The sequence below is a fragment of the Macaca thibetana genome, chromosome 14 (genome assembly GCF_024542745.1).
Source record: "Macaca thibetana thibetana isolate TM-01 chromosome 14, ASM2454274v1, whole genome shotgun sequence".
Classification (NCBI taxonomy): domain Eukaryota; kingdom Metazoa; phylum Chordata; class Mammalia; order Primates; family Cercopithecidae; genus Macaca; species Macaca thibetana.
In genome coordinates, this window is record NC_065591.1 from 121,655,048 (window position 1) to 121,675,400 (window position 20,353).

Sequence of the window (20,353 nt, forward strand, 5' to 3'; positions counted from 1 at the left end):
TTCTGATTATATCCTCTCATACCACCTTCTGTTTGACCTTCATGGCACTTCTTATACAGATGCTCCTCAACTTATGATGGAGTAATATTGCCATAAACCCATCATAAGTTGAAAATATCATAAGTCAAAAATGCATTTATTTATTTATTTGAGATGGAGTCTCACTCTGTCTCCCAGGCTGGAGTGCAGTGGCACAATCTCAGCTCACTGTAACCTCCGTCTCCTGGGTTCAAGCGATTCTCCTGCCTCAGCCTCCCTAGTAGCTGGAATTACAGGCGTGCACCACCATGCCCACCTGATTTTTGTATTTTTAGTAGAGATGGTGTTTCACCACATTGCCCAGACTTGTCTGAAACTTCTGACTGCAAGTTAACTGCCCTCCTCGGCTTCCTAAAGTGCTGGGATTAAAGGCATGAACCACCACCACACCCAGCCAAAAAAACATTTAGTACATCTAACCTACCAAACATCACACTGACCTACCTTAAATGTGCTCAGAACCTTTACATTTGCCTACAGTTGGGCAAGATCATCCAACACAAAACCTATTTTACAGTAAAGTATTGAATATCTCATGTAATTTATTGTGAAAGTGGAAAATAGAATGGTTGTATAGATAGGTAAAGTACAGTTTCTTTTGTATATTTATCACTTTACACTGTTGTAAAGTAAAAAAATCTCAAGTTGGGGACTGTCTGCAGCTCATATTTATGCTTATTTGTGATAAGCATATATCTGATAATTTATATAATGTCTGCCTCCTTGCTAAACCATAAGTTCCATGAAGGCAGCAATCATATCTACTATTTTTCTTCTAAGATTAACTTAATGATTGGAATATAGTATATGCTCAAAAAATAAATGTTGAAGTCATATTTGGGAAAAATAAAATACTTTATCTTAGCCGGGTACAGTTGCTCATGCCTGGAATCCCAGCATTTTGGGAGGCAGAGGTGGGTGGATCACCTGAGGTCAGGAGTGTGAGACCAGCCTGACCAATAGGGTGAAACCCCATCTCTACTAAAAATGCAAAAATTAGCTGGGTGTGGTGGCAGGCACCTGTAGTCCCAGCTATCCAGGAGGCTGTGACAGGAGAATTGCTTGAACCCGGGAGGCGGAGGTTGCAGTGAGCCAAGATCACGCCACTGCACTCCAGCCTGGGTGATGGAGCAAGACTCCATCTCAAAAAAAAAAAAAAACTGTATCCCAACTTGTAAAGAGTAAAGATAGCTAAGATTTACTGAGTTCTTCTGATACTCAAATCTAAGTAATCTGGCTCCAGAACCTAAGGGATCAGGTTGAAATCCCAATATAGGCATACCTCAGAGTATGTGGGTATATTGTGGGATCAGTTCCAGACCATCACAATGAAGTGGGTCACACACATTTTATGGTTTCTCAGTACATATAAAAGTTAAGTTTACACTATACTGTGGTCCAAGATTGTCCAATCCATGGCCCGCAAGCTACACGCAACCCAGAACAGCTTTGAATGTGGCCAAACACAAATTTGTAAACTTTCCTAAAGCATTATGAGATGTTTTTGTAATTTTTTTTTAGCACATCAGCTATTGCTAGTGTTAGTGTATCTTATGTGTGGCCCAAGACAATTCTTCTTCTTCCAGTGTGGCCCAGAGAAGCCAGAAGATTGGACATCCCTGCTATAGTCAGTTAAGTGTACAAGAGCGTTATATCTAAAAAAAATAAAAATTAGGCCGGGCGCGGTGGCTCAAGCCTGTAATCCCAGCACTTTGGGAGGCCGAGACGGGCAGATCACTAGGTCAGGAGATCGAGACCATCCTGGCGAACACGGTGAAACCCCGTCTCTACTAAAAAATACAAAAAACTAGCCGGGCGAGGCGGCGGGCGCCTGTAGTCCCAGCTACTCGGGAGGCTGAGGCAGGAGAATGGCGTAAACCCGGGGGGCGGAGCTTGCAGTGAGCTGAGATCCGGCCACTGCACTCCAGCGTGGGTGACAGAGCCAGACTCCGTCTCAAAAAAAAAAAAAATAAATAAATAAATAAAAATTAAAATTAAAAATACTGTATTGCTAAAAAGTGCTAATGATCATCTGAACCTTCAGCGAGTCATAGTCTTTTTGCTGGTGGAGGGCCTTGCCTCAATGTTGATGGCTGCTGACTGAGCAAAATGGTTGCTGAAGGTTGGGGTGGCTACAGCAATTTCTTAAAAAATGAGACAACAATGAAGTTTGATGCATCAATTGACTCTTTATTTCACAAAAGATTTCTCTGTAGCATACAATGCTGTTTGATAGCATTTTACCCACAGTAGAATGTCTTTCAAAATTGGAGTCATTCCTTTCAAAGCCTGCTGCTGCTTTATCAATTAACTTTATGTCATATTCTGAGTTCTTTGTTGTCATTTCAACAAAGTTCCCAGCATCTTCACCTTTATGTTTATCTTGAGTAGATTCCATCTCAAGAAACTATTTTTGGCTGGGTGTGGTATATGCCTATAATCCCAGTATTTTGAGAAGTCAAGGTAAGGGACTCACTTAAGACCAGGAGTTCAAGACCAGCCTAGGCAACATAGTGAGATGCTATCTCCACGAAAAAAATTTTTTTTTAGTTAGCCAGATGTGGTGGCATGCACCTGTACTCCTAGCTAATTGGGAGGCTGAGGTAGGAAGATTGTTTGAGCCGAGGAGTTTGAGGTTACAGTGAGCTATGATTGCGCCACTGCACTCCAGCCTAGGTGACAGAGCAAGACCCCGTTTCAAAAAACAAAACACTTCCTTTGCCCATCCATCAGAAGCAACTCCTTATTGTTCAAGTTTCATTATGAGATTGCAACAATTCAATCATATCTTCAAATTCTAGTTCTCCACTTCAAATTCTAGTTCTCTTGCTATTTCTGGCACATCTATAGTTACTTCCCCTGCTGGAGTCTTGAACCCTTCAAAGTCATGAAGGGTGGAATCAGCTTCTTCCAAAGTCCTGTTAATGTTGATATAGTGACCTCCTCCCACAAATCATGGATGTTTTTAATGACATCTAGAATGGTGAATCCTTTCCAGAAAGTTTTCACTTTGCCCAGATCCATCAGAGGACTCACTATACATGGTAGCTAAGGCCTTTTGAAATGTATTTCTTAAATAAAACCTGAAAGTAGAGGCCGGGCGCGGTGGCTCAAGCCTGTAATCCCAGCACTTTGGGAGGCCGAGATGGGCGGATCACGAGGTCAGGAGATCGAGACCATCCTGGCTAACACGGTGAAACCCCGTCTCTACTAAGAAATACAAAAAATAGCCGGGCGAGGTGGCAGCGCCTGTAGTCCCAGCTACTCGGGAGGCTGAGGCCGGAGAATGGCGTGAACCCGGGAGGCGGAGCTTGCTGTGAGCTGAGATCTGGCCACTGCACTCCAGCCTGGGCTACAGAGCGAGACTCCGTCTCAAAAAAAAAAAAAAAAAAAAAAAAAAAAAAAAAGAAAGTAGAAATAACTCTGTAATCCATGGACAGCGGAATAGACAATGTGTTAGCAGGCATGGAAACAACATTAATCTTGTACATCTTCATCAGAGCTCTTGGGTGACCAGTTGCACTGCTGGAGAGCAGTAATACTTTGAAAGGAATTTTTTCTGAGCAGTGGGTCTCAACAGTGCACTTAGAATATTCAGTAAACTATGCTGTAAACAGATGTGCTTTCTCCTTCAGGCTGTGATGTTTCATTTATAGAGCACAGGCAGAATAGATTGAGCATAATTGTTAAGGGCTCTAGGATTTTCAGAATGGTAAATGAACATTGGCTTCCACTTTAAAGTCACCAGCTGCTTTAGCCCCTAACAAGAGAGTCAGCTTGTCTTTTGACACTAGCCACTGCCTTCTTCTCTCTAGCTATGAAAGTCCTAAATGTATCTCCTTCCAATCTAAGGCTGTTTTGTCACAAGAAGCATAGCTTTCAGCTTATCTCAGCTTTTGATATGTCTTCCTCACTAAGCTTAATCAATTTTAGGTTTGTTTTAAAGTGAGAGACGTGTGACATTTCCTTTCACTTGATCACTTGGAGGCCATTCTAGGGTTATTAATTGGCCTAATTTCCAATATTGTTGTGTCTCAGGAAATAGAGAGGTCTGAGGAGAGTCAGAGAGACTAGAAACAACTGGTCAGTGGATCAGTAGGAACACACATGTTTATTAAGTTTACCATCTTATATGGGTGTGGTTTGTGGTGCCCCTAAACAATTACAATAGTGATCAAAGTTCACAGATCACAGATCACCATAACAGTTGTAATAATTAATGAAAAAGTTTGAAATACTGTGAGAATTATCAAAATGTGATAGAGACATAAAGTAAGCGCATGCTGTTGGGAAAATGGCTCCAATAGACTTGTTTGATGCAGGGTTGTCACACATATCTTCAATTTGTGTAAAATGCAGAAGCTGCAGAGTGCAATAAGGTGAGGCACAATGAAACAAAGTATGCCTATATACTCCAATCTGTAGGAATACACCATACAAGTCTATATATTGAAGAGGAATTAACCTCAATTTTGGGGGGTTCTAAATTTGTAAATCCCAAGAAAGAGACTTACTGGTTTAGCTTAGTTTGAGTACTCATCCCTAAACCAATCAACTAAAATCAAGGCAATGGGACTATTATAAGAAAATGCAGCTTTCATGCCAGATATGTGGATGCTATGGGGCAGTTTCCAGGAGAAGGAGATATACCAGGCGGACAATCTCATAGTAGAGCACATGCATATTTCTTTCCATAGTCTAATTTCATAAATTCTCTTGTCTAGCATAGTGCAGTTTTCCCACGTAGACACCTTGCCTACTCAATGAGAAACAAGTAAAAGACATGACCAGCTACTACATCTATCTTTCATTTTGAGAATCTCAATTGATCAGGTCTGGATGTAGTTGCATATAATTTTGCAATCTATGGGCTAAATGACAAATGTAACAGCCCTCAAAACAAAACAATCATATCTTTTGCAAAGGTTCTAAGGTCAGCTCCTGTTGTATGAGAAATTACCTTGGGGCAATGGTAGCCGCCTAGGCCTTAGGCAAAGCTATCTCAGGGAAAGACCCACGGGCCAAAGTAAGTATTTAGAATCCCACAATTTATTAAAAAATTTAAAACACTCACTGAGAAGTAAGAGGAAAGAGTGAGGTAGATTAACACCCTTTGGATAAGGTGCAAGCAGGGTAGAAGGACCATACTACCTGAATCTGGATTACACAATGTTCATATTCCTGTCTTTCCCCTTGCTGTGCCAGTTTTTCTTTCTGATAGTGTGGTTATGAGGATCAGAGGTGATGTTTGAGCAAGGGATCCAACAGATGAAAGGTGTATGGAACCAGTGTACACAGGGACTTGCCTGTTGGAAAGACACAGGGACATGTATGCATGACAGTAGCTGTATCTCATCAATCAGCCTGATGAGTAGGTCTCAATTTCATTTGCATTTTGGGGGCAAAGGACAAGCGGGGTTAGAATGATATCAACTATGAGTGGCTGATGTAAGGCTTCAACAATGTCAAGGGCTTAATGTCTCTCATGTATATTTAGTGAATCATGAATATTTGCGATGCCTTGGTCCTTCCTTCCCTTTCTATCAACTTTAGAACATGTATGTTCTAACATGTCTCACATGCCTGTTAGAAATGCTTGTTCTCCAGTGCCACAAATAAATACCACTTGAACATAAATTTAATTTTCTCAGCAAGGCCATTTTTACTTTCTGCAGAAAGGGCACACTCACCAGCAGTTTTGCCACGAGAGTACACCGAACAAAGGAGACAGGGTTATTTATAACCTGACACATCTACCCTACTGCTGTGTACAGTTTCCATTGCCTGGAATGGGACCCCACATTCTCTATTTGTCCCGATTGGCTAGCAGCTTAGAACTTTCTAAAAGAGGCAAAGGCAGAGGATAATAAAGGAAGGAGGCAGTAAATTGTGGGATGCTGAGAAAGGTAAAAATACCTCCAAATAAGGAAGAGGAACAGGCTATGACCTAATGCTTGCTTGGACCTGTATAAGCATGCCAGGGCAAATATTTAGGCTACGTTGTGGGAGCTAAGAACACAAAGTACCTTGATTTCTTTATTATGGCTAGCAGATGTCTGAGAATGTTAGCACATGTCTTTGAATAAATTTTGCTTCTAAGAGAAGTTACTATTTATTCCTAATTAGACAGGGAGGAAAGTCTCTTTGAAGAGGAACCTCGACTTTACTTTTTACATGCCATTTGCTTCCATACTTGGTTTCATTTAGCCTTTTTATTTTTTGTTTTCTGCTCTATTAGTAAAATTGAAAATTCTCTAAAAATTTAAAATGTGCATTACAAATCAAAGATCATGTATAGTCAAGATTACCGTTGAAGATCTCTTATATTGCCCATAAGGCACAATATATTGCATTTATGAGCCACCTTGGAGGCTGATGTTCTGTCTCTCAGTAAGTCCAACCTAGAGAATTTACGTTGCAGCATTGGAACAGATGGCTCATCCTTCTATTGACCCCCAGAGAAAGTCATTGGCTTGCATGTAGGACCTCTAGGCTTGGACTCAGACTGCTAGATGCCCACACCATAAGAGGCACCTGGGAACAGACCAACTGAGAGAATGACACGTTTGTGTCTTCTGTCTTCTGCTTACTCTGGGCATTAATTTGCTTAGTCAAATGATGCTTATACTTTCCTCTCTCAAGCCCACTTCAGTTCGTATGAATTAAATATGTGTATGTTCTATTTCTAGGGTACAAAAAGTATTAAATGATGAAAGACAACTAGAATATCCACAATTAAAAAAAAAAAAAAAAACTCTTTAAAAAGAAGAAAAAAAAAAAGAGCAACCTACAGAGGTCACTTGCCCAGATCTTCTAGCACATCTTGCTGGAGGAAGACAATAAAGTAGATCATAGGGCCAGCAAACTTAATGTGCACCGGGTTTGTTAACTACTTCCTTAAGCGTGGATTAAGTTCAGTATGGCTGCCCCAGGATTCTGCTAGGAGAGTTTTCCTTATTTGTATCCAACAGGGCCATCCTTGAGTATAACGATTAATATTATGTGTCAACTTGACTGGGCTAAGGGATACTCAAATAACTGGTAACACATTATTTTTGGGTGTGTCTGTGGTACACCCAGATGTGAGGATGTTCCTGGAAGAGATTAGCATTTGAATCAGTAGATTGGGTAGAGATCACCCTCACCAACATGGGTGAGTGTCATTCAATCCATTGAGGACCTGGATAGAACAAAAAGGTGAAGGAAGGGTGAATTTGTTCTCTCTGCTTGAGGTGGGACATCCATCTTCTTCTACCCTCAGACAGCTGTGCTCCTGATTCTGAGGCCTCAGGACCCAGACCAGGATTTCCATCAGCTCCCCTGGCTCGCAGGCCTTCTGACTTCTGACTCACCATGGGCTCTCCTGGATCCAGCTTCATGATGGCAGATCGTGGGACTTCTTGGCCTCCGTAATCACATGAAACAATGCCCACAGTATGTCTCCTATTAAATAAATATATATCTAATCTCTTATTGGTTCTGCTGCTCTGAAGAACCCTGGCTAATCCACTAAGAAAGAGCTTGGGGAGGATTCCTCTGAAGGGGACTCTATTGTTTTAGCAGTATACTCTATGTTGGTGAATACATTTGAGCTGGGTCTTATCTTACAGGTTGAGTAATAATCACAGGTGATTTTGCAAGAATTGAGTTTTATTTTATTTTATTTTATTTTGCATGGCTTAAGACTGAAACAGCCCATTGCATTCATTTTTGAGGACAGTGTTTGCTAATAACCCAATGCAGAAATCATTTGTGGTTAGGATTATGATCTAATCATTCACCAAACTTATAACAGATGATCTTCACTCAGTCACAAAAAAATTGCACAACAGTGGGATAATTAATATTTTCTAATAAAAAAGTGGAACTCTCATAGTAGCCATCTAGATGGGGGAGAAGGTGTTCTCATTTCTGTTATGTGTTTTTAATTCTGTTTGGCAGTTATATTACATTTTTCTGGCTCATTCATTCTTTTGCACTTAGATGACTATTTTCTGTCCTCTCTTCTGTCAGTCCTCCAATACCACTCTCTCTCTCCGTCACCTCCCTTACCACTCTCTCAGTTACCTCCCTTACCACTCTCTCAGTTACCTCCCTTACCACTCTCTCAGTCACCTCCCTTACCACTCTCTCAGTCACCTCCAATACCACTCTCTCTCAGTTACCTCCAATACCACCCTCTCAGTTACCTCCCTTACCACTCTCTCAGTTACCTCCCTTACCACTCTCTCTCACTTACCTCCCTTACCACTCTCTCTCACTTACCTCCCTTACCACTCTCTCTCAGTTACCTCCCTTACCACTCTCTCTCAGTTACCTCCCTTACCACTCTCTGTCAGTCCTCCAATACCACTCTCTCTCTCCGTCACCTCCCTTACCACTCTCTCAGTTACCTCCCTTACCACTCTCTCAGTTACCTCCCTTACCACTCTCTCTCAGTTACCTCCCTTACCACTCTCTCAGTTACCTCCCTTACCACTCTCTCTCAGTCACCTCCCTTACCACTCTCTCTCAGTTACCTCCCTTACCACTCTCTCTCAGTCACCTCCCTTACCACTCTCTCAGTCACCTCCCTTACCACTCTCTCAGTTACCTCCCTTACCACTCTCTCAGTTACCTCCCTTACCACTCTCTCAGTTACCTCCCTTACCACTCTCTCTCAGTTGATACCCATCATAAAAAAAACTACTACAGGCCGGGTGCAATGGCTCACACCTATAATTCCATCACTTTGGGAGGGTGAGGTGGGTGGATCACCTGAGGTCAGGAGTTTGAGACCAGCCTGGCCAACATAGCGAAACCCATTCTCTACTAAAAATACAAAAACTTAACTGGGCATGGTGGTAGGCACCTGTAGTCCCAGCTACTTGGGAGGCTGAGGCAGGAGAATTGCTTGAACTTGGGAGGCGGAGATTGCAGTGAGCTGAGATTGCACAATTGCACTCCAGCCTGGGTGACAGGGTGAGACTCTCAAAAAAACAAAAACAGAAACAAAAACTCCTACAAATGTGGTGGCTTAAAACAACACACGTTTTTTATCTCACAATCTAGAAGTCAGAAGTTGGACAGAAGTCTCCCTGGGTTAAAATCAAGGTATAGGCAGGACTATGCCTGTTTCTGAAAGCCATACAGAGAAGTCCTTTTTGCCTTTTCTCCTTTCTAGAGGCCACTTATATTCCTTGGCTCTTGGTCTCCTTATTCTATCTTGAAAGCCGGCAACTCTTCTGCCCCTTTCCCCATCGTCACATGTTTCTCAACCATGTTCTTCTGCCTCCTTCTTTCTTCCACTGTTATTTTATTTTATTTTTTTTTTGAGATGGAGTCTCACTTTGTTGCCCAGTCTAGAGTGCAGTGGTGCAATCTCAGCTCACTGCAACCTCCGTCTGCCAGGTTCAAGCAATTCTCCTGCCTCAGCCTCCCAAGTAGCTGGGATTACAGGCATGCACCACAATGCCCACCTAATTTTTTGTACTTTTTGTAGAGACGGGTTTTCACCATGCTGGCCAGGCTGGTCTTGAACTCCCAACGTTGGCTTCCCAAAGTGTTGGGATTACAGGCATGAGCCACCGCACCTGGCCTCCTTCCACTGTTTTTAGTAATAGCCATAGTGAAGATATAATTCGCATACCATGTAATTCATGCATTTAAAGTGTACAATTTGATAGTTGTTAGTATATTCATGGAGTTGTACATCCATCCATTACCAGAACCAAGTTTGGAACTTTTTCATTATCCCCAAGAAACCCTGTGCCCTTTAGCAGTTATCTTTTATTCTTGCCCGTCACTCATTCCTAACCCTTGGTAATCACTAATCTGCTTTCTGCCTTTATGAATTTTCCTCTTCTGGCCTTTTCCTATAAATGGAATCACACAGCATATGCTCTTTTGTCACTGGCTTTTTTCACTTGGCATGCTTTCAAGGTTCATCCATGCTGTAGCATATCTCAGTACTTCATTCTCCTCCTCCACTTTTAGGGACTCATGTAATTAGATTGGGCCAACCCAGTAATCCAGCAAAAGCTGCCCATCTCATGGTCCTTACTGTTTTTTGGTTTGTTTTTCTTTTTGAAACGGAGTCTCGCTCTGGTGCCCAGGTTGGAGTACAGTGGCGTGATCTCATCTCACTGAAACCTCTGCCTCCCAGGTTCAAGTGATTCTCCTGCCACAGCCTTCTGAGTAGCTGGGATTACAGGTGTGCACCACCACACCCGGCTAATTTTTGTATTTTTAGTAGAGATGAGGTTTCACTATGTTGGTCACGCTGATCTCGAACTCCTGACCTCAAGATCCACCCGCCTTAGCCTCCCAAAGTGCTGGGATTACAGGTGTGAGCCACCGCGCCCGGCCCGCGGTCCTTACCCTTCATCACATCTGCCAAGTCCCTTTGGCCGTGTAAGGTAACACAGTCACAGATACCGGGGTTTAGGACATGGACATCACTGGGGGGCCATTACTCAGTCTACCGCAATGAATATCCTTCCTATTTCAGAGAGAAAATAAAAGCAGTCAGAGAAGAATTTTGAAAACTCTATCTCCACGGCCTTTCCCCTGTTCCCCAGCATGTGGAGCCGCGGACTCTGCCTTCCGCCCATCACGATGGTGCAGAACCTCATATCCCAGCGTTTGTTACCACAGACTTCCCCTTTCTGTCCTGCTAGCAGAGGCCACGCTGCCACTCCGCCTCGGACCCCTTCTCCTCTCGCTTCCTCAGTGGCACTGTTGGAGCTACCCTCCCCTCTCCTGCATTATCATTTCTTACTTCTCTCTTGGATCATTTCAATCGGCATAAAACAACTTGTAATTTCACCCTTCTGAAAACAAAATCCTTTTTTGACCCATTTCCCTCGTCTACTAGTGCCTCATTTCTTTGTTCCCCCAACTCTTTACAACAAAACTTCATGAAAGATTTGTCTATGTTGTTTTCAATTTTTCTTTTCAATTGTGGTTTTTTTTGGTTAGAGAGTCACTAACAAAATTTTTTTTTCTTTTTCAATTCTGTTTTTTTTTTTTTTTTTTTTTTTGCCGCGGGGGCGGGGGGTCTCACTATGCTGCCCATTGTGGTCTCGAACTCTTGGGCTCAAGCAATCCTTCTGCCCTGGCCTTGCAAAGTGCTGGAATTACAGGAGTGAGCTACCATGCCCAGCCAATTTATTGTGGTTAAGTATATATAATATAATTTACCGTTTTAACTGTTTTCAAGTATACAATTCAGGGGCACGAATTGCTTTCACAATGTTGTTCAACCATCAACACTGTCCACTTCTAGAATTTTTCATCATTCCAAACAGAAACTGCATACCCCTTAACCAATAGCTTCCATTCTCCCCTGCCCCCCAGCCCCTAGTAGCACCATTCTACTTTCGGTCTCTGAATTCGACTATGCGGGGTGCCTCTGCAAGTGGAATCATGCAATATTTATTCTTTTGTGTCTAGCTTCTTTCACATAGCATACTGTTTTTTTTTTTTTGAGACGGAGTCTCACGCTGTTGCCCAGGCTGGAGTGCAGTGGCGCGATCTCGGCTCACTGCAAGCTCCGCCTCCCGGGTTCCCGCCATTCTCCTGCCTCAGCCTCCTGAGTAGCTGGGACTACAGGCGCCCGCCACCGCGCCCGGCTAATTTTTTGTATTTTTAGTAGAGACGGGGTTTCACTGTGGTCTCGATCTTCTGACCTTGTGATCCGCCCGCCTCGGCCTCCCAAAGTGCTGGGATTACAGGCTTGAGCCACCGCGCCCGGCCTACAGCATACTGTTTTAAAGGTTTGTCTATTTGGTGGTATGAGGCAGAATTTCATTCCTTTTCATGGCCGAATAATATTCCATTGTATGCATATAGTACTTTGTATTTATCCATTTTCCTTTTTTTTTTTTTTTTTTTTTTTTTTTTTCTGAGACAAAGTCTTGCTCTGTCGCCAGGCCAGAGTACGGTGGCACAATCTCGGCTCACTGCAACCTCCACCTCCTGGGTTCAAGTGATTCTCTTGCCTCAGCCTCCCAAGTAGCTGGGACTAATTTTTGTATTTTTGTAGAGACGGGGTTTCACCATGCTGGCCAGGATGGTCTCGATCTCAACCTTGTGATCCGCCTGCCTCAGCCTCCCAAAGTGCTGGGATTACAGGTGTGAGCCACCGCGCCTGGCCCCATTTTCTTGTTGATGGACACTTGGGTTGTTTCCATTTTGGGACTATTGTGAATACTGCTGCCATGAACATATGCATACAAGTATCTGTTAAGTCATTTCTCTTAAGTTCACTACAGTCACGCTTTCACTCTCACTGGTCAACACAAATTGTTCTTGTCAAGGTCATCAGTGACCTCTGAGTTGCTGCAGCCAATTATCAATTCTTCATTCTCATCTTATGTAGCAGTGCCATTTGCATTGGTCATTGCCTCCTCCTTGAAGTCTTTTCTTCAGTTGACCTCCAGGACACCACCACACACTCCGAATTACCTTTCCACCTCACTCGCCACTATTCCTTAGCCTTCTTTATTAATCATGCTTACTGCCCCCTCTACAGTCTTTGGAACTATTCTCTTTTCTGTCTGCACTTTCTCCCTTAGTAATATCTTCCAATCTTAAGGTGACGCCGACTATTTACCTGGCATGTCCATTGGATAGCAAGTGAGCATCTTACATTTAACATGTCCCAGACTAAATTCCTGATCATCCGTATCCTCCCCATCAAAATATACTTTCAGTCTTTCTGAACTAATCCAATGGGATCCCTCTAGATGCTTAGGCACAAGTCCTGGAATCATCTTTTATTCCTCAATTTCTCTCCCATCTCATGTTCAGTCTATTAACAAATGCTGTTGGCACCTTCTTTAAAATATTTACAGAATCTGCCATGTGGGGTGGTACACACCTGTAGTCCCAGCTTCCATCTACTCAGGAAGCAGAGGTGGGAGAGTTGCTTGAGTCCAGGAGTTTGAGTCCAGCCTGGACAACATAGCAAGACTCCATCTTGAATACACACACACACACACACACACACACACTTTGATCATTTTTCTCTGTCTTTACCACTACTGCCTTGATGCAAATCATCAACATCTCTTGCCTGGATTTTTTCCATAATCTCCTAACTAGTCTCCCTGAGTCTTCTTTCACCTCTCTCCAGTTAATACTCAATACATCAGCAAAATCTTGCCATTAAAATGTAAGTTTCTCATGTTGTTGTTGTGATTCAAGAAGCGGTGAAAGGCCGACTGCAAAGCAGTGAGACACTTATTGGGGTCTTAGGAATTGTGATTCAGGAGAAACAGATGTGGTCAAAGGCCAAATTGTTTTCTGAAAAAGAAAGGGGAGTAGTAATTTTTAAAAAGATGCCGAGGGTGATTACACTAGTTGTTTTGAAAGAATTATTGTTGGTAGAGGAGGCTGGTTTAGTACATGAATCCATAGTTCACTGGTTGTAGCTGTTTAGAAGTTATAGTGCTGGCAAAATTTATCTATTTTCCAAGATGTTTTGGTCATGGGGATTTGGCCCAGTTCAAAGGTTTAAGGCAAGTTTCTGGGGTTTTTTATTTCCAAGGTTGCAGGTTTTGTAGAATTAGTACTTCTTAGAATGGCTTCTCAATTTAATTTGATTTAATTATTCATGTATTTTTGAGGCAGGGTCTCACTCTGTCACCCAGGCTAGAGTATAGTGGTATGATTGCAGCTCCTAGAAATGTCGACCTACCAAGCTCAAGTGATCCTCCCCCTTCAACCTCCTGAATAACTGGAGCTACAGTCACACGCCATCACACAAAATTGATTTTTGTTGCTTTTAGTTGAGACGAGGTCTCACTATGTTGCCCTTGAACGCCTGAGCTCAAGCAGTCCTCCTGCCTTGGCCTCCCAAAGTGCTGAGATTACAGGTGTGAGCCAATGCACCCAGCCCTGATTTAATTTTAGAGCTCTGAACCAGAGTGATGCCATTTTGTATATCACATTTCAACATTCCCCTGTTTTGATCAAGATCTTGACAGGAGGCAGCATTGCTGATCAATTATTATTGGTTGGCCATAGATTTGTTATATATTTTCTTTGGAGCTAGAAATGTCTGTTTTTAGAGTGGCTTGTGCCACAGAGGTGAGTTGTCAAAAGATAACAAGCAGAAATTGGCCAAGTTTGAGTAACAGGGGAGCCATTTTCATAAGGAGGCCTGCATTAGTCTATGGCAATTAGCTGTACATCAGGAAAGGCATACATTTGATTAACCATGTGTAAAGGTCATTCTTCAGCCTTCTTTCCTGAAATAGATGATGAGATTTCAGGAAGGAGATATAAGGTGATTGTGTTTCTTTTGGTGAGAAGCTTTCTTGGTCATATAAAGGAATTCCAGAGGGAGATTCTCTGTGCCCTTGGAGAGAGAGGAAAAAGACAAAATTAGAGGGACCTTGATTCTGAGGCTTATTTCTGAGGCCTTTCCATTTTCAAAAGCCCATAACATGCCAAAGTACCATATTTTTGGGGAAACATTCTCCGCAGACAACATTTCCACATGAAACTTCCCTACGTGTTTCACACACTGAAAGCTGAGTTGGTGGCTGTGGAGAGAATATTTGAGTCAACAGCTGAGTGGCAAAGAATCCCATTAACCCAGTCTCCCATTTCTGGAAATAGGCCAACCCCATTAAACAGCTGTATCTGATTTCAGGAGATGGTGTTGCAGACAGGCTCTCACACAGAAGAAACACAGAGGTTAATGTTTGGAACAGTATAAACCAATTTCTTTAGAGTTTGGAGGGCAGTCAGTTGAGGTGTCTTGATGTTAAACTCAAAGCATTCTATTTCTAAAGTAGAAATAGGCAGTAGCAATCTGACAGCTTTTCTGGTCTGTAATTTGCATATCACAAGGTTGTTTATTCATGAGTTTCAGCTTGCAGGCCCTCCGGAAAAAGGTATTAGCAATTTCAGTGAGTCCAAGTCAGAAAAATGGAATAAAGTTTTGGAAACATTAGTTTGGAGACTTGTAACCAGGAAAGAATTCAAAATTCAGTCTGAATTGTAGGCAAATCATAGAAACAATGGCCAGTGGTAGAATCTAGTAACAGGTGTACTATAGTTCTTTTCTGAAACATAATTTTTCAATCTCTAGTCCCCCATTTCTACCAAAGATAAATCATAACAGAACCAATTTATTGCTGAATAATTTTAGTCTTATTATACATGGCTTGATTATTTGCATAAAGTAAAGCAGTAATAGCGATTGGCTATATAGGCTCTTTATAAATTGGCTTTGCAGGGGCTTTTTCGTAAGAATCTCAGATTATATTTTTAAAAGCCGGCCGGGCATGGTGGCTCATGCCTGTAATCCCAGCACTTTGGGAGGCCAAGGCGGGCAGATCACCTGAGGTCAGGAATTTGAGACCAGCCTGGCTAACATGGAGAAACCCGTCTCTACTAAAAACACAAAATTAGCCGAGCGTGGTGGCACATACTTGTAATCCCAGCTAGTCTGGAGGCCGAGGCAGGAGAACTGCTTGAACTAGGAGGTGGAGGTTGCAGTGAGCCGAGATTGCGCCATTGCACTCTAGCCTGGGCAACAAGAGCGAAACTCTGTCTCAAAAAAAAAAAAAAGCCTCTCAAGGGTAGGAAGCCAAGCCAAGGATTTTCCATCAGATTATACCTGTAATAACTATATAAATTGGATGAATTCTTGTCTTCTAAAGGTCCCCAAAATATCTTGAGGTTCCTGGGCCTGTTAGAAAGTGACATTCTTTACTTACCATAGGATCAAAAATCCTTTAAACAAACTGTGTAGGCAAGGAACCAGGACAGTCTTTTTCCAAATCTATTGGCTTTAAAGGCAGTCTCAATTCCTTAAAGCAGCGTGATCACATATGAAAATATGACATTCCAGTCGAAGCCTTGGTAAAATAACCAGTGTCTCTAATTGTGCCCTATCACAGAAGAAAACAGATTCTTACTGAGTTTATTCAAATACCTATATTGCCATAAAATAAAAATATTCGTTCATAGTTTCCAAATTTTGAAGATATCAGTTAGGGAGAAAAGTAAATGTTTCCATTTTACTTACAAAAGGATACTTTCTCAATTACTGTAAGCTATAAATAGCTTAAGAGGAAAAATAGATTTTTTTTTTAACTCTGAAAAACAAAACAAAACAATCAGCAGCACGCCTATAATCCCAGCTACTTAGGAGGCTGAGGCGGGAGGATTGCTTGAACTCCGGAGTTTGTAGCCAGTTTGGACAACGTGGCGTGGCCCTGTCTCAAAATAAATAAATAAATAAATAAATAAATAAAAGAATGTTTCAAGCAAAAAAGTCATAAACATCATTTCAGTCCTTTATCAGGTTAGTCCCATCTGCTTAACTATTGTTCTGCATGATGTCAGATTGGCAATTTTATGGGTCCAATTTTTTTCATTGGAGTTTTTTTTTTTTTTAACCCAGTCCAATTGAACAATCTTGAGGTTATAAGCAGAGGTCTGTATTTAAAAGTACCTTTCAGAGGCTTTTTCATGAACCTCCTTGAAAATACACCACCTTAAGATTTGCAAAGAGCTCTTAGAACGAAAGCATCAGAATGAAGCAATTTACCAAGACATATCAGAGTTTTAGGACTTTCATACAATTTTGGAACATATATTAACACATTTATACAAATATAACTCAAAGAAAATTAAACACCATTTCTAAATTTGACAATGCTTTCTATATGATTTTAACATACCAGATAAGCCCAATATGTCTCTCTTGGAGTTCCAGGGGCTCTTTTTGGAATGTCCAAAAGTTAGTTTGAAGTCAAAAATAATTTAGAATTCAAAATCTGCTTTTGGGTAGTTTGTCAGATGTCAATGGTTTAAAACACTTGATTTAAAGCTAATTTTAATAAAATCTTATACAGATCTATCCAATCTCAGTCAGCCTTGACCACACAAGATAATAGTTGCACAACCCTTTTATAACTTCTTACAGATATTTTTCCATTCTCTTTCCCCCCACATCTCTCTACATCCATTCAATTTTTTTTTGTTTGTTTGTTTGAGACAGAGTTTCACTCTGTCGCCCAGGCTGGAGCACAATGGTGGCATCTCAGCTCACTGCAACCTCCGCCTCCTGGGTTCAAGTGATTGATTCTCCTGCCTCAGCCTCCCGAGTGGCTGGGATTACAGGTGTCCACCATCAGGCCCAGCTAATTTTTGTATTTTTAGTAGAGACAGGGTTTCACCGTGTTGGTTAGGCTGGTCTCGGACTCCCAAAGTGCTGGGATTACAGGCATGAACCACTGCACCCAGCCCCATTCAGTTTTATCTATTATTCTTTTTAAAAACTTTTAAATGTTTAATTTGTATGGGTACTTAGAGATATATATGTTTATGGGGTGTATTTTGATGCAGGTGTACAATGTTTAATAATCACATCAGGGTAAATAGAGTATCCATCACCTCAAGCGTTCATCATTTCTTTGTATTATGAACATTCCAATTATATTCTCTCAATTATTCTAAATGTACAACAAATTATTGCTGAATGTAGTCACCCTGTTGTGCTATCAAATACTATATCTTACTAATTGTATCTAACTATATTTTTGTATCCATTAACCATACCTATTCTATACCCCCACTACCCTACCTGTCCTCCGGTAACCGTCATTCTATCTCTGTCTTCATATGTTCAATTGTTTTAATTACTAGCTCCCACGAATGAATGCTAACATGAGAAGTTTGCCTTTCTGTGCCTGGTTTATTCCACTTAACATAATGTCCCTCAGTTCTACCTATGTTGTTGCAAATGACAGTATCTCATTCTATTTTATGGCTTGCTAGTACTGTATTGTGTATATGTACCATATTTTCTTGATCCATTTACCTGTTGATAGACACTTAGGTTGATTCCAGATCTTGGCTGCTGTGCATAAGGCTGCAGTCAACATGGGGGTGCTGATATCTTGTCAACATACTGATTTCCTTTTCCTGGGGTATCTACCTAACAGTGGGATTACTAGATCATATGCTAGTTTTATTTTTAGTTTTTGAGGAACCTCCGTGCTATTCCTCATAGTAGCTGTACTAATTGACACTTCCACTGACAGTATATGAGGTTTCCCCTTTCTCTATATCCTCACCAGTGTTCATTGTTATTGCCTGTCTTTTGAATAAAAGCCATTTTAACTAGGGTGAGATGATATCTCACTGTAGTGTTTTTTCTGGTTTTTTTTTTTTTTCGTTTATTTATTTTTTAAAATCAGGGTGCCACTCTGTTACCCAGGCTGGAGTGCAGTGGTGCAATCATGGCTCACTGCAGTCTTGACTTCCCAGGTTCAAGTGATCCTCCTGCCTCAGCCTCCTGAGTACCTGGGACTACAAGCGTGGCACCACCACGCCCGGCTATTTAAAAAAATTTTTTTTGTAGAGATGGGGTTTCCCTGTGTTGCCCAGGTTGGTCTCAAACTCCTGGGCTCAAGAGATCCTCCCTCCTTGGCCTTCCAGAGTGCTGGGATTATAGCCATGAGCCACTACACCCAGCATTCGTTGTAGTTTTGATTTTCATTTATCTGATGATCAGTGATGTTGAACACCTTTTCATATACCTGTTTGCCATTCGTATGTCTTCTTTTGAGAAATGTCTATTCAATATCATTCTTTTTTATTCATTCCATTTAAACAACCTTGAATTCACCTCTAAACTAGACAAAATTACTTTTCATTTAACAAAACCCACATATTTACGTTTTTAAAAATAACCTTCTAACAAAAAATACATTCTACTGTCCTTGTCCAATCTGTACACATAATTATTTCTCTTATATCTAGTAGTTTAAATTATACATACTAACTACAATTTTTAGTGATCCTAAATTCTAGTGAACAACCTAGGAAGTAAGTAGTTTTAATTATTATGTACCAGATGCAGAGCCCAGGCCTGAGGACGGGGCTGTGGAGACAATGCCTGTAGGAGCTAACCTCTCCTAGCATGGCCAGGAGGCACAGCTGGGCCAGCGAGGATGTATTGACCTTGGCTCTGCCCTGAAGCTGGTGGTCCAGGTGCTGTAGATACATATGTCTCCAGACCTCACCGTAGGCATTGTCTAGACCCCAGAATCTAAAGGCTCGAAACCTAATTTTAAAACCAGCTTTATTTACCAAAGATTACTAAAGTCATGTGAATTTGAAAAGCATCTGGGGCTGGATGCGGTGGCTCATGCCTGTAATCCCAGCACTTTGGGAGGCCGATGCAGGTGGATCACCTGAGATCAGGAGTTCGAGACCAGCCTGGCCAACATGGCGAAACTCCATCTCTACTAAAAATACAAAACTTAGCCAGGTGTGGTGGCAGATGCCTGTAATCCCAGCTACTCAGGAGGCTGAGGCAGGAGAATTGCTTGAACCTTGCACAAAGATCAGGCTTTCTCTCACAGTACAAAGGAATTCCTGGTACCCTCAAAAGCCAGAGGGATTAGAGAGGTCAATGCAAAAGAGAGCAGAGCTTTAGCCCTGAGAGGGTCTTGCCACAACTCTGGGGCTCCATAAGGAAAACTGAGAATCCCAAAAGGGAGGTGTGGTGCCTTTTTCTGTGTGACTCAAGGGGTTTCAGGGACACTAGAAGTTCCTCCTAAGATCTCTTCATGTGGAATCAGAAATAGCAAAAAAGAAGGACCAGAAGTGGAAGGAAATGGAAGAACAAATCTTAGAGGAGCCAATTTGGAGATTTAAAGCTTTCCAGAAAGGCCAGTGAAATTTTACTTTTTTTTTTTTTTTTTTAAAGCACAAATCATGCCAACAAGAAAGGAAGCCAACAGAGGGACCAAACACAATTAAAAAGGGATTTCAGTTGCTGAAAAAAATTCCCAGAAACAGAATCCAAAAGAGAAAAACAGGAAGGCCTTGAAAAAAAAAACACAAAAACTTACAGCCTGAATATCAGCTTTTAATTAGGTTGATTTCTGACTGTAGAGTTCTTTTAAAAAAAAAATCTTTTCATATCTCTTGTTTTCAGATTTCAGCCAGGATAAGTAGCCAGTATTCCTGGCCCTGGCTGTTGACCTGTTTTTTCTTTCTTTCTTTCCCTTCCTTCCTTCCTTCCTTCTTTCCCTTCCTTCCTTCCTTCCTTCCTTTCTTTTTTTTTTTTTTTTTTGGAGACAGAGTCGAACTCTGTTTGCCCAGACTGCAGTGCAGTGGCACAAACATAGCTCACCGCAGCCTCGACCTTTTGGGCTCAAGCAATCCCCCTGCCTCAGCCTCCTGAGTAGCTGGGACATAGGTGTGCACCGCTATGCCTGGCTAATTTTGTTTTTAATTTTTTATCTTTTTAATTTATAGATACAGGGTTTGTCATGTTGCCCAGGCTGGTCTCAAACTC

The 20,353-nt window shown here is 41.6% G+C and overlaps 2 long non-coding RNA genes across 6 annotated transcripts in view; one reads left to right on the top strand and one right to left on the bottom strand.

Annotated features, from left to right (window-relative positions):
- The window catches only part of LOC126934992 (uncharacterized), a 48,241-nt gene that overhangs the window by 5,745 nt on the left and 22,143 nt on the right, over positions 1–20,353 (top strand). The window contains exons 2-3 of one of the 2 annotated variants that reach the window (XR_007719176.1): positions 7,301–7,473; positions 10,529–10,980. This is a non-coding gene — a long non-coding RNA (uncharacterized LOC126934992). Of the gene's footprint in view, positions 1–7,300; positions 7,474–10,528; positions 10,981–20,353 lie in introns of those variants that run through there. The other variant, XR_007719175.1, reaches the window with a different exon arrangement.
- Positions 8,015–8,704, bottom strand: LOC126935001 (uncharacterized). Of its 4 annotated transcripts, none has more exons than XR_007719187.1 (3): positions 8,633–8,704; positions 8,409–8,482; positions 8,015–8,106 (listed from the first exon to the last, which is right to left on the bottom strand). It is a non-coding gene; the product is annotated as an uncharacterized LOC126935001 (long non-coding RNA). The 4 variants fall into 4 exon arrangements; XR_007719185.1 differs by having other exon boundaries at positions 8,409–8,506; positions 8,609–8,692; XR_007719184.1 differs by having other exon boundaries at positions 8,015–8,130; positions 8,409–8,506; positions 8,609–8,692.